The sequence below is a fragment of the Myotis brandtii genome, unplaced genomic scaffold (genome assembly GCF_000412655.1).
Source record: "Myotis brandtii unplaced genomic scaffold, ASM41265v1 scaffold116, whole genome shotgun sequence".
In the NCBI taxonomy this organism is placed as follows: domain Eukaryota; kingdom Metazoa; phylum Chordata; class Mammalia; order Chiroptera; family Vespertilionidae; genus Myotis; species Myotis brandtii.
Window position 1 is genome coordinate 2,633,832 of NW_005354010.1, and position 13,355 is coordinate 2,647,186.

A 13,355-nucleotide genomic window follows, 5' to 3' on the forward strand; every position below is an offset into this window, starting at 1 on the left:
CCTCCACACACACACACAAGCCTCTTCCCCTTGGGCCCTTTTTATTGCTTCAAGAGTAAGAATAGCTTCTTTCAGAGATGGTATTGGGTATTGTTTCCACATCCTTTGAAAAGTTATAGTGTTGCTGGGAAAATGGGACCCAGGGTAGGTATATTTTACTGTTGGGTAAAGAATTAAATAGATCAAAAGTCTAGAACCTGAGGCTATTTCTTTTTTATTCTCTTCCTCCCTTCCACAAACACTAACTGAATACCTATGGTGTGTCAGCATATGCCAGGCCCAGGGGTGGCTGGGAGTTTTTAGGAGCCAAAACAGATCATCCCAGGAGAGCTTGAGAAGTTGGGAGTAGGTGGGCATGAATTATGGAGAGATGGTAGAATGTCCCTCTAAAGCAGTGATGGCGAACCTATGACACGCGAACTCATTTTTTTGGTTGATTTTTCTTTGTTAAATGGCATTTAAATATATAAAATAAATATCAAAAATATAAGTCTTTGTTTTACTATGGTTGCAAATATCAAAAAAATTTCTATATGTGACACAGCACCAGAGTTAAGTTAGGGTTTTTCAAAATGCTGACACGCCGAGCTCAAAAGGTTCACCATCACTGCTCTAAAGGGCAAGTAGAGGAGCACTTCACAGTCAGGGTCTGGAAGTCAGGACACCTGGTTTATCTCTGCCTAAGGGGGCCTGAAAAGTAAAAAGGACCATTTGCATATCTGCTGACTCTTATAGAAGGACAACAAGGACTAAACTTTAAACTTTATAGTGTAAAGATATGTTAAAGTCCTTTCTCCTGTTTGCAGTCAAGAGTCTCTGATATAAACTACCTATGAGACTTGTCCTGTTAGAACTAAATCACTTGAGCAGATCACGAAGCCCATTTTATGGAGAGATGAACATAGGCCTATGAGTGTGGCCAGAGCTACTGTTTCGTTCGCCCAGCTGACTGCACCAATTAGGTATCTGGGGAAAAATAATTCTGTTTGGACAGTTTATTCCTGCCCATTGGAAGAGATCTGTGCACTGAAATATCTTGGTGTTTCAAGTTTTATATCTATATAGGTATACTATATAAATATATCTGTATCTACCTGCAAAATAGAATACTTGCTATTCTTGAATCACCGACAGAGATTTTTTTCAACCATTGGGTACTCTCATCTCTGGAAATCAGTTTCAAATCCCTGGAGGGACCCAGAGGAAGGAAAAGTAAGTGATAATATAAAAGGACAAGAGGGGCAAAGGAGAGAGCAAAGAGACTAAGAGACCAGGGCCCGAAAGTTTTGTTTATGTAAAACTCTCCATGGTGTTTCACCAGAAATTACTCTTTTTTTCTGACATTCCTCCTCTTTCTGTTCACATCAAACTGTGAAAAATATTTTTGACTCCTTTAAAAATCATTGACGTGAATGACATCTTTCGTTTATAGTTAGTTAGTGTTCAATCTATATTTAAGGCAAATTCTTACTTACAGAGCTAGTCTACATTTCAAAAAGAAAACAGCAATTATCTACTGCCCCTACTGTTACATAAGAATGAAAATGGAATGGGGGTGGGGGGGATGGATTTTCAGAATCTATTTCCCTCATTTGGTGATAGCCTTAGGCACCAAATCTCATCTTGTGGAGCATCACCAGTCTAGCTTTAGTTTTAGTCAGCTCAATTCTATGGCTCTAAATTTCATGAAAAGCATGTTATAAACTCAAGAAATTAAATTCTCCATGGATTTATGTGGGTCTCAGAAAATGCATACTCATGACCCCCAGGGGAGCAAATGTTTCCACAACTACTGAGAATTGCTGTACATTTCTTTCTGAGAGATGCAATAAGTAAAGTCAAGAAATTTAGTTAAAAGGGTGATATCAGAGACACCCGCCAATAATAAGACATTATTATGAGCAGGGAGTAATGCAATGGGAATACAGAGGCAGGCAGTCATCAGAGATTCAACCAAGTAAGCAGTTGGTGTTAAAAAATATCTATGTATATATAAAAGCCTAAGCGACTGTTACAACCAGTCGACTGGTTGCTATGATGCACACTGACCACCTGGGGGCAGATGCTCAATGCAGGAGCTGCCCACTGGTGATCAGTGTGCTCCCATAGTCAACCTCCCACGGCCGGCCAACCGCCCGTGGTCCCTCACCCCAGCTGGCTGGACCCGATCAGCCCCTATTGGGACTGGGTGAGACGGCCCTGATTGCTGGTCAGGCTGAGGGACCCCATCCATGCACGAATTCATGCACCAAGCCTCTAGTATGTGTGTGTGTGTGTGTGTGTATTTGCAGGAAGCAGGACTCTTAATTTAAAAACATTCTGAAGCAATTATCCTGTCATGGTAGTGGGTTTGGGTGAGTGATTGTCAAATGCTAGGGTAAGGCTCTATGTCCATGTGTTTTTGATATCGGGGAGGTATGGAAGACTGCATAATAGCCCCCAAAGATGTCCCAGTCCTAATCCATGCAGCCTATGAATATGTTAGTTGACATGATGAATGAGATTTTGCATATGTAATTAAATTAGAGACTTTGAGATAGGGAGATTATTCTAAATTATCTGGGTGGACCCAGTGTAATTACTAGGATTCATATTAGAGGAAAGCAGGAGGATCAGAATTAGTAGTAAGAGATGTGACAACAGAAGCAAGAATTTGGAAGGATGCAAGGAAAAGACCATGAGCCATGGGATGAAGTTGGCCTTTAGAAGAAAAAACAAATAAAAAAACAAGCTTATTCTTTCCTCAGAGCTTTCAGAAGGAACCAACTCCACAGATATCTTGACAAAACGTAGTGAAACTTACTAGGGACTTTCTACCTTCAGAACTTTGAGAGAATAAATATATTGTTTTAAGCAACTACTTTTGTAGTAATTTGTTACAGAAACATGGGAAGCATTTTGTAGGTTCCTGGGACTCAGGGGAATAATTAAGGGTCAAATTTTCAGTTCTTACCTACAAAGTAGGGACTAGACCAGGGGTGGGCAAACTTTTTGACTCGAGGGCCACAATGGGTTCTTAAACTGGACCGGAGGGCCGGAACAAAAGCATGGATGGAGTGTTTGTGTGAACTAATATAAAATCAAAGTAAACATCATTACATAAAAGGGTACGGTCTTTTTTTTTTTTTTAGTTTTATTCATTTCAAATGGGCCGGATCCGGCCTGCGGGCCGTAGTTTGCCCACGGCTGGACTAGACTCAGGAATGAATCTATAATAATAAAAGCATAATATGTTAATTAGACCGGACAACCGAATGGCCTTCTGGACATGATTACGGATGTCTTTCCTGACAAAGCAGGGGCCAAGGCAGAGGCGTTTAGGGGCTATCAGGCAGGAAAGCGAGCAGTTAGGGGTGATCAGGCAGGCAGGAAGAGAGGTTAGGGGTGACCAGGTAGGCAGGCAGAGGTGTTTAGGGGCGATCAGGCAGGCAGGCGACCAGTTAGGGGTGATCAGGCAAGCAGGCAGTGGCAGTTAGGGGCTATCAGACAGGCAGGCGAGTGGTTAGGGGCAATCAGGCAGGCAGGCAGAGTGGTTAGGGGTGATCAGGCAGGCAGGCAGAGGGGTTAGGGGTGATCAGGCAGGCAGGCAGGTGAGTGGTTAGGAGCCAGCGGTCTTGGATTGCGAAAGGGTGCAGGCTGGGCTGAGGGACACCCCCTCCCACCCCTTCCATGCATGAATTTCATGCACCAGGCCTCTAGTTTATAATAATAACATTTCTTAAGTACAAGCACTTTGGAAATTACTTTCATATACATCTTTTAGAAGTAGATTACATGATCTGAAATAAATAAATAACAATTTTTCCAGATCCCTAAGATTTAAGGTACTTAGCTATATTTCCTAAACTCTCAACCCTAAGACAAGGATTGGTCCCAGAGTTTAGAAGGAAGTAATCTCTGAGCTGTAAAGAGTTTTTGGAGGTGTGTAGAATATAGTGTTTCCTGATGGACTTCCAGGTCATACACTTTAATTAAGAAATGTTATAAATTGAGGTCACATTTATGAGCCGAGTTCCTACTTAGTACATAAGAACTGAAAAATATTAAATTACTTCCGTGAGTTCTAGGAACCTACACTCTCAGGTGGTAATGAAAATAGCTTTCTAAAAGTCTTGAGTTGGGAATCTTTCTAAGAGATTTGAATTGCAAGTTGTTTTTCTTTGGAAATCACTGATGTTTCACAATTATCTTTGCTAGATTCAGGAATTTAGTTAAGTTTTATGTTGCATGCATGTGTGTATGTAAGTGTATGTATGCATGTGTGTGCAGATGCATATGTTTATATACATGTTTAACCCATATATACAAAGAACATAATCAATTAATTGTTATGAAAGTGGTCATTCTAGTAATCATTAAATAGAAATTGGTCACAATGTTAAATACTGATAAAATTATATCATATATGCACACAGAATCTTTGCATGGAGATTATAAATGAAAATTCTCAAAAAAATCTTTTTAGAAATTGAGTAAATTTTTTATTGAGATATTTAATAGTCTTTTTAAACAGCCAATTCACTGATATATCATTAAAATTGATGTTATCATCTCTCACTACTGATATAGAATAAGGAAATACAAGTCAATATTCATAGTTCTGAAATGAATGTTGTACACATTTTGGGTTCATTTTAATATAGAAGGCTGGAAGCCACTGAGAATATTTTTCCAACATATTAGTTAGATTTTAAAACTACACTAGATATGTAAAGTGAAGCCATCTGGTATTATCAATCTGGTATTGCTTCTATCAGGAAGAATGTTCACGAGTTTTTGGTACCAATAGTTTTCACTTTTTCTTTATTGAATCAAAATATTAAGCAACAATAAATTCCTTCCAGGTTTTTTTTTTAAATATATTTTTATTGATTTCAGAGATGAAGGGAGGAGGAAAGAGAGTTAGAAACATCAGTTATAAGAGAGAATCATTGACTGGCTGACTCCTGTATGCCCCCTACCGGGGATCGAACCTGCAACCCTGGGCATGTGCCCTGACCAGGAATTGAACCGTGACCTCCTGGTTCATAGGTCAATCGGTTCATAGGTCAGTCCTCAACCTCTGAGGCACATTGGCCTGGTAAAGTTTTTTTTTGTTTTTTTTTTAATAAATTGAAATCTGCTGCCTACTAGAAATAAATATATTCATCAAAATTATTTAATAAAACTGTTATAACATATTGCAATCACTTCCTTAAAAATCTAATTTAAAATATTTTAACATTTATTTAGATTATCCTTTGTCTCTAAAGATCAATAATACTGTCACAGAAAATTATAAAATATGAATTTGAATTATAATGAGTAGAGACACAGTCAGTCTTAATTAACTAGCTGAAATTTTGTCCAAGTACAACTTAACATTTCTTTTTTATGTTCTCCCAAATGAGTGAAAAATGTAAAGGACATCAGTATTTCCTTCATTCTCAGACTATCTCGTCTACTTTCAAGTAGAACTCATTTATCCAGAATAAAGGTTAAAAACACAAATGCCAATATATCCTAAAAAGCCCACTCTAGCTCACGCCAAATTAGTCTATAATAACTTTGTTGTGTAAAAAAAAATGTTGGACGCTGAGATTTTATCCTTAATTTAGAAGATGTTTGAAATGTTCAAAAGTGATGTACAAAGGAGACCATGTGACAAAAGTGGGCTGAGTCACTCACTGTATGGAGATAATCAAGTAAGCAGACAGGGACCATTTGGGAAATATTTGCTTCTACCCTATGTATCTCTCCAATTTAGAACCACTTTGAGATAAAGGAATTAAAATGATAACAGCAAGAAAACTAAAGATGTTTTAGAACTCAGATGCTCTGAGGCACTGAAAGTATTTTTTAGCCAAAAGATTTGTAATGTCTAAGCAAAATATAGTAAAACAGACTTAATAAGAGTACAACTCACATTTATAGACTTATAAAATCCCATTAGATGAAATTTCATTACTTCTAAAATGCAAAAACACCTCTGAAATCGGTATAAATTTTATAATTTATGGTATGATGTAATTTAATAATGTGGGGTTTTTTTTTCTTGTCTTACCTAAAATAATGATGCATCTTAAATGATTTCTTAGATTTGAGGAATTTGGTTAAGATCCAATAAATGACTATGGCAATGGCAGAAATAAAAGAAAAAATAGGTTGTTTGTTAAAAATAAGAAGTGATATGATTTAATATAAACACCAATGTCACAAAATATGTCCCTTGGACATTTTGTTTATTTGAAGTTGAAATAAACACAAAATTATAGAAACTTACCTATTTGGAACTTAAGCAATCTATGTAACAGAATCCACTGAAGCATAACAAAAACTCAGAAGACAATGGGGAAAAGGCTTTTTAAATAATTTAACCAATATCGATAAGACTGTATTTGTTTACATACTCTCTTCCCTTAAACTTCATTTACTTTTATATTTACAGATATTTCTAATAAATATGTTCATCTAGTTTCCAATTTATGATGAATTCATGATGGATTCAATGTAACAAATTTAAAAAGGGGCATATTGTCAACTGGCAACCGAAAGCAAGGGAGAAAACAAGGTGCAGGGAGATGAGGCACAAAGATCAGTAGTATAGTCCTGTCCAGATCAGGTGGAATCAGTCTCCCATCCTCAATAAGCCCCTCGCACAGTGATTTTCAAACAGTGTGCTGCAAGAATTTTTAAAACATGCAATACCTGACTATTTAGTCAGGGGCACTGACTTCTTTTCCCTTAGATTGTAAAAAAAGAAAAAAAAAAGAAAGAAAGAAATGACAACAGCCAACACAAGAATAACCGTTTGGTGTGAATGAATCAAAATTATACCTTTTTTTGTCAAATTGGCAAAAAATATATATATTGGTGAACTGCAGAATTTTATTAATTAGTTTATATGTTCCATTAGATGAGAAAGGATGAAAATCGCTGCCTTAGTTATCACTGTTGGAATTCAGAACTCAAACTGCATGCCATGTTAGGTTGAGCCCAAGTTCATCAAACAAAGGCTAAGGTGCTCTCTGTATATCCTATTCATGGGGTTGAGATTGTGTGTAATCCACACAGAATTTTATTTTTATTTTTATTTTTTTAAATATATTTTATTGATTTTTTACAGAGAGGAAGGGAGAGGGATAGAGCGTTAGAAACATCGCTGAGAGAGAAACATCGATCAGCTGCCTCCTGCACACTCCCCACTGGGGATGTGCCCGCAACCAAGGTACATGCCCTTGACCGGCATTGAACCTGGGACCCTTGAGTCCGCAGGCTGATGCTCTATCCGCTGAGCCAAACCGGTTAGGGCAAATTTTAGATGTCTTGGTGCTTAAAGAGTTTGAGCATTAGAGGGTAATTCATCTTTGAAAGACATCACTAAGCAGGATTTTCTGTTCCTCTTATTTGGTATTAATGTCTGTATAAATATGTATCCAACTTATTAATGCTTTCAATAAACAAATATTTTATTGAGCACTTACTCTGCCTAGCACCATGTTAAGCACTGGGTATGTGGCAGAAGACAAATGAGAAAAAATATGTTCTCTCAGAGGCTTATATTTTAAGAGCAAGATAATCCAAATTAATAAAGGAAATGCACAGAATTTTAAATAGTTGGAAGTGCTAAGAAGAACCAGAAAGCAGGGAAGGGAGAAGAGATTGACTGTGTTTGCAGGTTGCAATTTTAAATAGATTTGTTAGAGAAGACCTCACCTGAGATGATAATATGTAAGCAAAGGACTGAAGGAGGTGAGAATCGCATGGAAGATCAAGTATAAATATCCTGCCATAGGAGCATGCCCGATGGTTTGAGGAATAGCAACTGGTGAATGAAAAGAAAAAAGCAGAGCCCCGCCATTATACCTCAATGGTTGAGCATCGACCTATGTTCAGTTCCCCATCAGGGCACATACCCTGGTGGGCTCGATCCCCAGTAGGGGGCATGCAGGAAACAGCCGATCAATGATTCTCTTTCACCATTGATGTTTCCATCTCTCTCTTCCTTTTCCTTTCTCTCTGAAATCAATAAAAATATACTTAAAAAAAAAGAAAAGAAAGAAGTAGAGCTATCAGATACCAAATGAAGGCACATGTGAAATGCAAATTATTCTGGGCACTAGAGGCCTGGTGCATGGCCTTGTGCACCGGTGGAGTCCCTTGGCCTGACCTGCACCCTCTCACAATCTGGGACCCCTCGGGGGATGTTGGACTGCTGGTTTTGGCCGATCCTCACAGGCCAGGCCGAGGGACCCCTCCCCCCCCCCATGCACAAATTCGTGCACCGGGCCTCTAGTATGCATTTAAGATCTTTGGTTGATCACTTCCCACTTTTCCCCCTCCCCCCTTCCCTCTGAGATTCATCAGTCTGTTTCATGTTTCCATGCCTGTGCATTGAGCATCTGCCCCCTGGTGGTCAGTGTGCATCATAGCTACCAGTCGAATGGTCTAATGGTCGCTTAGACTTTTATATGTAGAGACTGTAGGTACTGTGAGGTTTTAGGTTTCTATTGAGGTATAGGATTTTGAGCAGTAGTGTGATCTATTTTATATCTTCATCACGTTAGCCACAGGACTGAGGGCATATCAAAGAAAAGCAAGGTTGGATCCAAAGAGACCAATCAGGAGCTCTTGTGATAGTCCACATGATGATAGTCGGCAGAAGTAGAGATAGTGAGAAATAATCATATTTTAAAGACAGAGTGAATAGATTTTGCTGAGGAATTACATACGGGCTATTAAAGAAAGAAATGAGATTAGTACCTTGTCAAAGTTTTGGGCCTGAGGAACAAGAAGATTGGAGTCGTCATTATAGAGATGGGAGGATTGAAGAAGACCAGGTGTGAGAAAGAAGAAGGAGAATTCAGTCTTGGCTGTGTGAGGCATGAGATGCTCACTAGACATCTTCACAGAGATGTCAGTGAAGGACTTGGGGTTGAGATCAATGCAGAGTTAAGTGATTACCAGTAGCTATTATCTACTGAATTAGCACTTTGTGGCGGGCACCGCTTTAAGTGTTTTACATATGTGTTCTCATTTAATCCTCATAATAGCCTTAAATTATTATGGCAGTTTTACAGGAGAGGAAATTGAGACCTAGGTTTAAATGAATTGCTCAAAGACACACAGTTAAGGTTATGTTTACCTTACTCCAGTTGTGTTTTTATCAAGTTTTATATTACCAAGAGGGGTATGGACAAGAAGCAATAAAAGTGTCCAGGCATAGGGAACAACATATGCAAAGTAGAGGGGCCAAAGGGAGCATGACATCTTCAGGAGACCTGAAAGCACAGAGACTCAGTCAAATAATCAGCTTCCAGCAAACTCATGCTTTTGTGGTACATTACAGTTTAGACCTGTTTTCTCATATTAATCTCTGTAAGGAAGGAAACTGTTTTTATTATCAGCATTCAATGAGTAGGGAAGTAGACTTACAGAATGGAGTTCACAAATTTAGTGAATGATAAACTAAGGTTTGAACTTGGACTCTTTCACCAAAATATAAAATAATTTTTATGTTTCTGATTGTTTTAAGTCTTACCATGTACCCATTTAGGAGGTGAGAAAATATACATGAAAATACATATATTTTGATATTGAAAATTGGAAAAAAATTACAAGATAGAAATGAGTGATCTGGAAGATAATAAAAATAATAGCTGTCATTTTGGAGCACTTAGGATGTGCCAAACACTGAACTAGGATCTCTACATTCATTTACTCAATTTGATCTCACAAAAGTTGAAAAGGAGATTCTATTAGGATCTTAATTTTAGAATGAAGGCATTGAAGCTGAGAGAGAATAAAGCAACTTGCTATAGTTGTTTTATCATACAGCCAGGAAGTAGCAGAATCAAGAAATGAACTAAGACTGTCTGAAATCAGAGTTCAGACTCCTAACGGGTTGGTCAGCAGCCACTCTACCTGGGTAGTACTTCATTTTTGTTGTTGTTTTTATCAAGTCAGTAGAGAAATTAACAACTGCAAGGAGCTTCTCATGAGTGAGAAATTTGTGTTCAGGGTGGATTTGTGTTCATCCACCCTGAACGGCTTTTCACTCTAGTTTTGCACAGGCTTTTATCACAGCTTAAGACAGCAGATGGCTCTCTTGCGTTTTCTTTCTATTACCTCTATCTGTAAACAACGCAACAGTGTTTTGGGAAGGTAAAAGGGAAACGCAGAGATTAAGCTAAAAAAAAAAAAAAGACTTTGATTATCCCATGCTGCCCCCACTCCAAGCTCCCTTAAAAACAGGAAATCACGTAAAATAGAAACGACTGCTCTAAGCTTGTGAAATTCACCGTCTGAATAGAAGCCCTGAGACTGAGGAGTCCGCTGTTTTAGGCGCTGCACCAGGTGGTCGGAATGCATCAGGAAAGAGAGAGTATTTCTCGGTTATCAAAAAGCTGAAAGGCTTTGTGCTCCAAGGTGTGTGTTATTAATGTCAGTTAAACTGTGGGGATTAATTTCCTTTCCATTTCGGGGGGAGGGGGTTGGGGAAGAAAAATGGTAGAAAGCGCTCTTTAGGGAGGACAATATCAGAGACTGAGGACAAAGCTCCTACCCTGGGGGGAACTTGCTTCTGCTTTGAGAGCTGTGGCTGGGGCGGGATCCCTGTCCGTGGTGCTGAATCACAGCCTGGTCTGTAGGTTGCTGGGACTGTAAAGGATCCTAAATCCCGATTGGGGAAAAGACTGCAATGTAAGAAAATGCCTGGAAATAAAATAATTAAAACAGCTATAATAGAACTAAGCTTAATCTAACTCTGTTCAAATTAATATAATAGCCACATATAAAGACAAAAAAGAAAAACCTTGCAAAGCAGACTGGGATATGTTGATTGAGGGAGTTGTACTATATTTAACAGGCCAATGTGCTTAACATTTTGCTTCTTAGAAAAACCCACCAGTGGCTTTAGGTAAATATGTTTGCTTTAATTGTAAAGTCATTTGAGTATTCCAAGCCATAACATCCTAAATGTCCAAATGGCCTGTCTTCAATAATGGAAGGCAGGAGTAGCTACTCTTCATGTTCAGTTGGACTTATTTTAGCGGATTTTTAAAAAGACATACTTTGGTAGCCTTTTATTAGATGTATCCATCTCTGCAGATGGCTTTCCTTTTTAAGCAGAGGCATGACCACACAACTTTAATACATACTTAGTAAAAATGTAAGAACAAAGATATGTAAAACAGAAAATAAAGTGATAGAGATAGAGCAAAATAGCTAATACATCCCTTTTCCTCATTTTTACTATCTCATGGTGATTAGGGATTATAAATTTCTGGCAAAATTACTCCTACTTCTTTCTTTCTCTTCTTCTTCTTTTTGGTTAATCCACACTGAGGATATTTTTTTCATTGATTTTTGGAGTGTGGGAGGGGAGAGAGAGAGAGAGAAGAGAAGAGAAGAGAAGAGAAGAGAAGAGAAGAGAAAAGAGGAGAGGAGAGGAGAGGAGAGGAGAGGAGAGGAGAGGAGAGAAAGAGACCGATCCATGGGTTGCCTTCCGCACGCACCCTGACCAGGACCAGAGGTGGAACCTGCAACCCAGGTATTGTCCTTTATGGGAAATTGATCCTGTGCCCCTTTTGGTGCTTAGGCCTATCCTCTATCCACTTAGCCACACAGGCCAGAGCCCTATTCCTTTTAATATTGTGGTTATTTTGTAGATATAACATAACAAGATAGGGAAAATAAGCTAACACAGTATGTTCTTTAATGTTAAATATGATATACACTGTCCTGACTGCTTTGGACCCAAATCTACATGTACTCCTTTTACATTAAATTATCTTCTCCAAAGGAGACTTGTTAGCAACAATGGAGTGAATAGAACAAATACCAGCTCAGCAGTAATTGCTTGCATGGAGAGAATGTGGGAAAGTTCTTTAGAGCAGAAGGTGTCTAGCCTCTCTGTAATCAGCTGTTGGCTGAATTTCTTTCATTGGCCTGGTTGCAAGTCCTTGTAATACTTTGCCGCTTATTCCTGAAACAAAGAGAAAGTGTGTGTTGGTTCAAAACTGCTCCCTGGGTTGCTTTTAGATGGTGCCTCTTCACTCCAGCTCTAAAGCAGTTACCAGAGAATTGATTGCTACAAGTCTCTCATTACCAAATGAGTCTTATTTCCTCCATTCTTCACTTTGGACTGTGAGAAGTCTAGTTTGGCATTTCTTTTCTCTATCTCCCTGTAATGATAAGCAAAGCAGCTAAGAGGGAAGAGGAAAAGGTAAGAAGCCACACTAGCAACAGCTACACTCGGTCTGTCATTCAGAGTGTATCCTAGAAACCATGGATCTGTATCATCCAAGCGTGAAGTGTTTTCTTTTTTCCCCTCAAACCTCCTTTCCTAGGGCGCCTTCCACTTGATCCCTTCCTCGAGGGCCTTCAAATTTTCAGTTATCCAAGACCGAACACCGTCGGGGAAACAGACAGGGGCTCGAGGGGAAGCAGCACTGTTGTGCATGAATTTCAGACACAGTCCTTATGGCTTTGCCCGCTGACAGAGTTTCTTTACCCAGGGACACAAAGTCGGGAGCTCAGTTTGGACTGTCCTTCAGTCTGGTGGCTTTTTGTTGTCATTGGAATACTGTGACATGCCCCCCCCCACCCTTAATATCTCGGCTGTGACTTCTTCAATTTTCCTTAGGCCGTTATCCTAGCCAGCTGCTGTTTTGTAGCAACCACAGGGGGCTGTGTCTCTTCCTCTAAGTGCCAGAGAGCAGATTTGGAAAGGGGTCTTCCCAAGTCACTTTGCCACATCTTCTCACCTTCCCCTCCTCCCTCCTTCTTGCTCCGTGTTGCCTTTTCAAAATGACAAGCCTACCCTTCCTGGCAGCAGAAGGGAGAGTGCAGCAAGTTTGGGCGGACTAGGTGAAGACTGGAGGCGCCTCCCTCCTCAGGACACGCTCTCCTCCCTCCCAGCCTCTCCGCGTCCTCCTCCTCCTTCCCTGGGTGGGGTGGCTTTGGTGCCAGAGGGATTACTGGGGAGGGCGGAAACCACCTCACCCTTAAACCGAAGCTCAGAGTTTCTGTGAACCGGGAGATCCAGAAGCCCCAGCTAGGCCACAGACGCCTCGGAAACCTATGAGTTTGATCTAAGAAAAAGCGCGGCGATATTCCTTCAGTTCCATCTGCTTTGGCTCAACCTCTTAGCCCCACACCTCTGGTAGTCCATTTGAGCTGTCTTTATTGTTCATAATATTTTTAAACATAGTATTCTATATGCATACTTCTTTTTTCTTCCTGAAGAGAGGAGGGGGACGTGAGGTGGGGGTAGTGGATGGCAGTGAAGCGCTTTGATGAGCGATCTCCAAGGAGAAGATTGCTTTCTCCAGATGCTGATTTTCAAAGCACTTGACAATCACCGGCAGAACCCC

General features: G+C 39.6%; 1 protein-coding gene across 1 annotated transcript in view; it reads left to right on the forward strand.

Annotated features, from left to right (window-relative positions):
• The window catches only part of FGF14 (fibroblast growth factor 14), a 589,987-nt gene that overhangs the window by 388,212 nt on the left and 188,420 nt on the right, over window positions 1-13,355 (forward strand). The window lies entirely within an intron of this gene.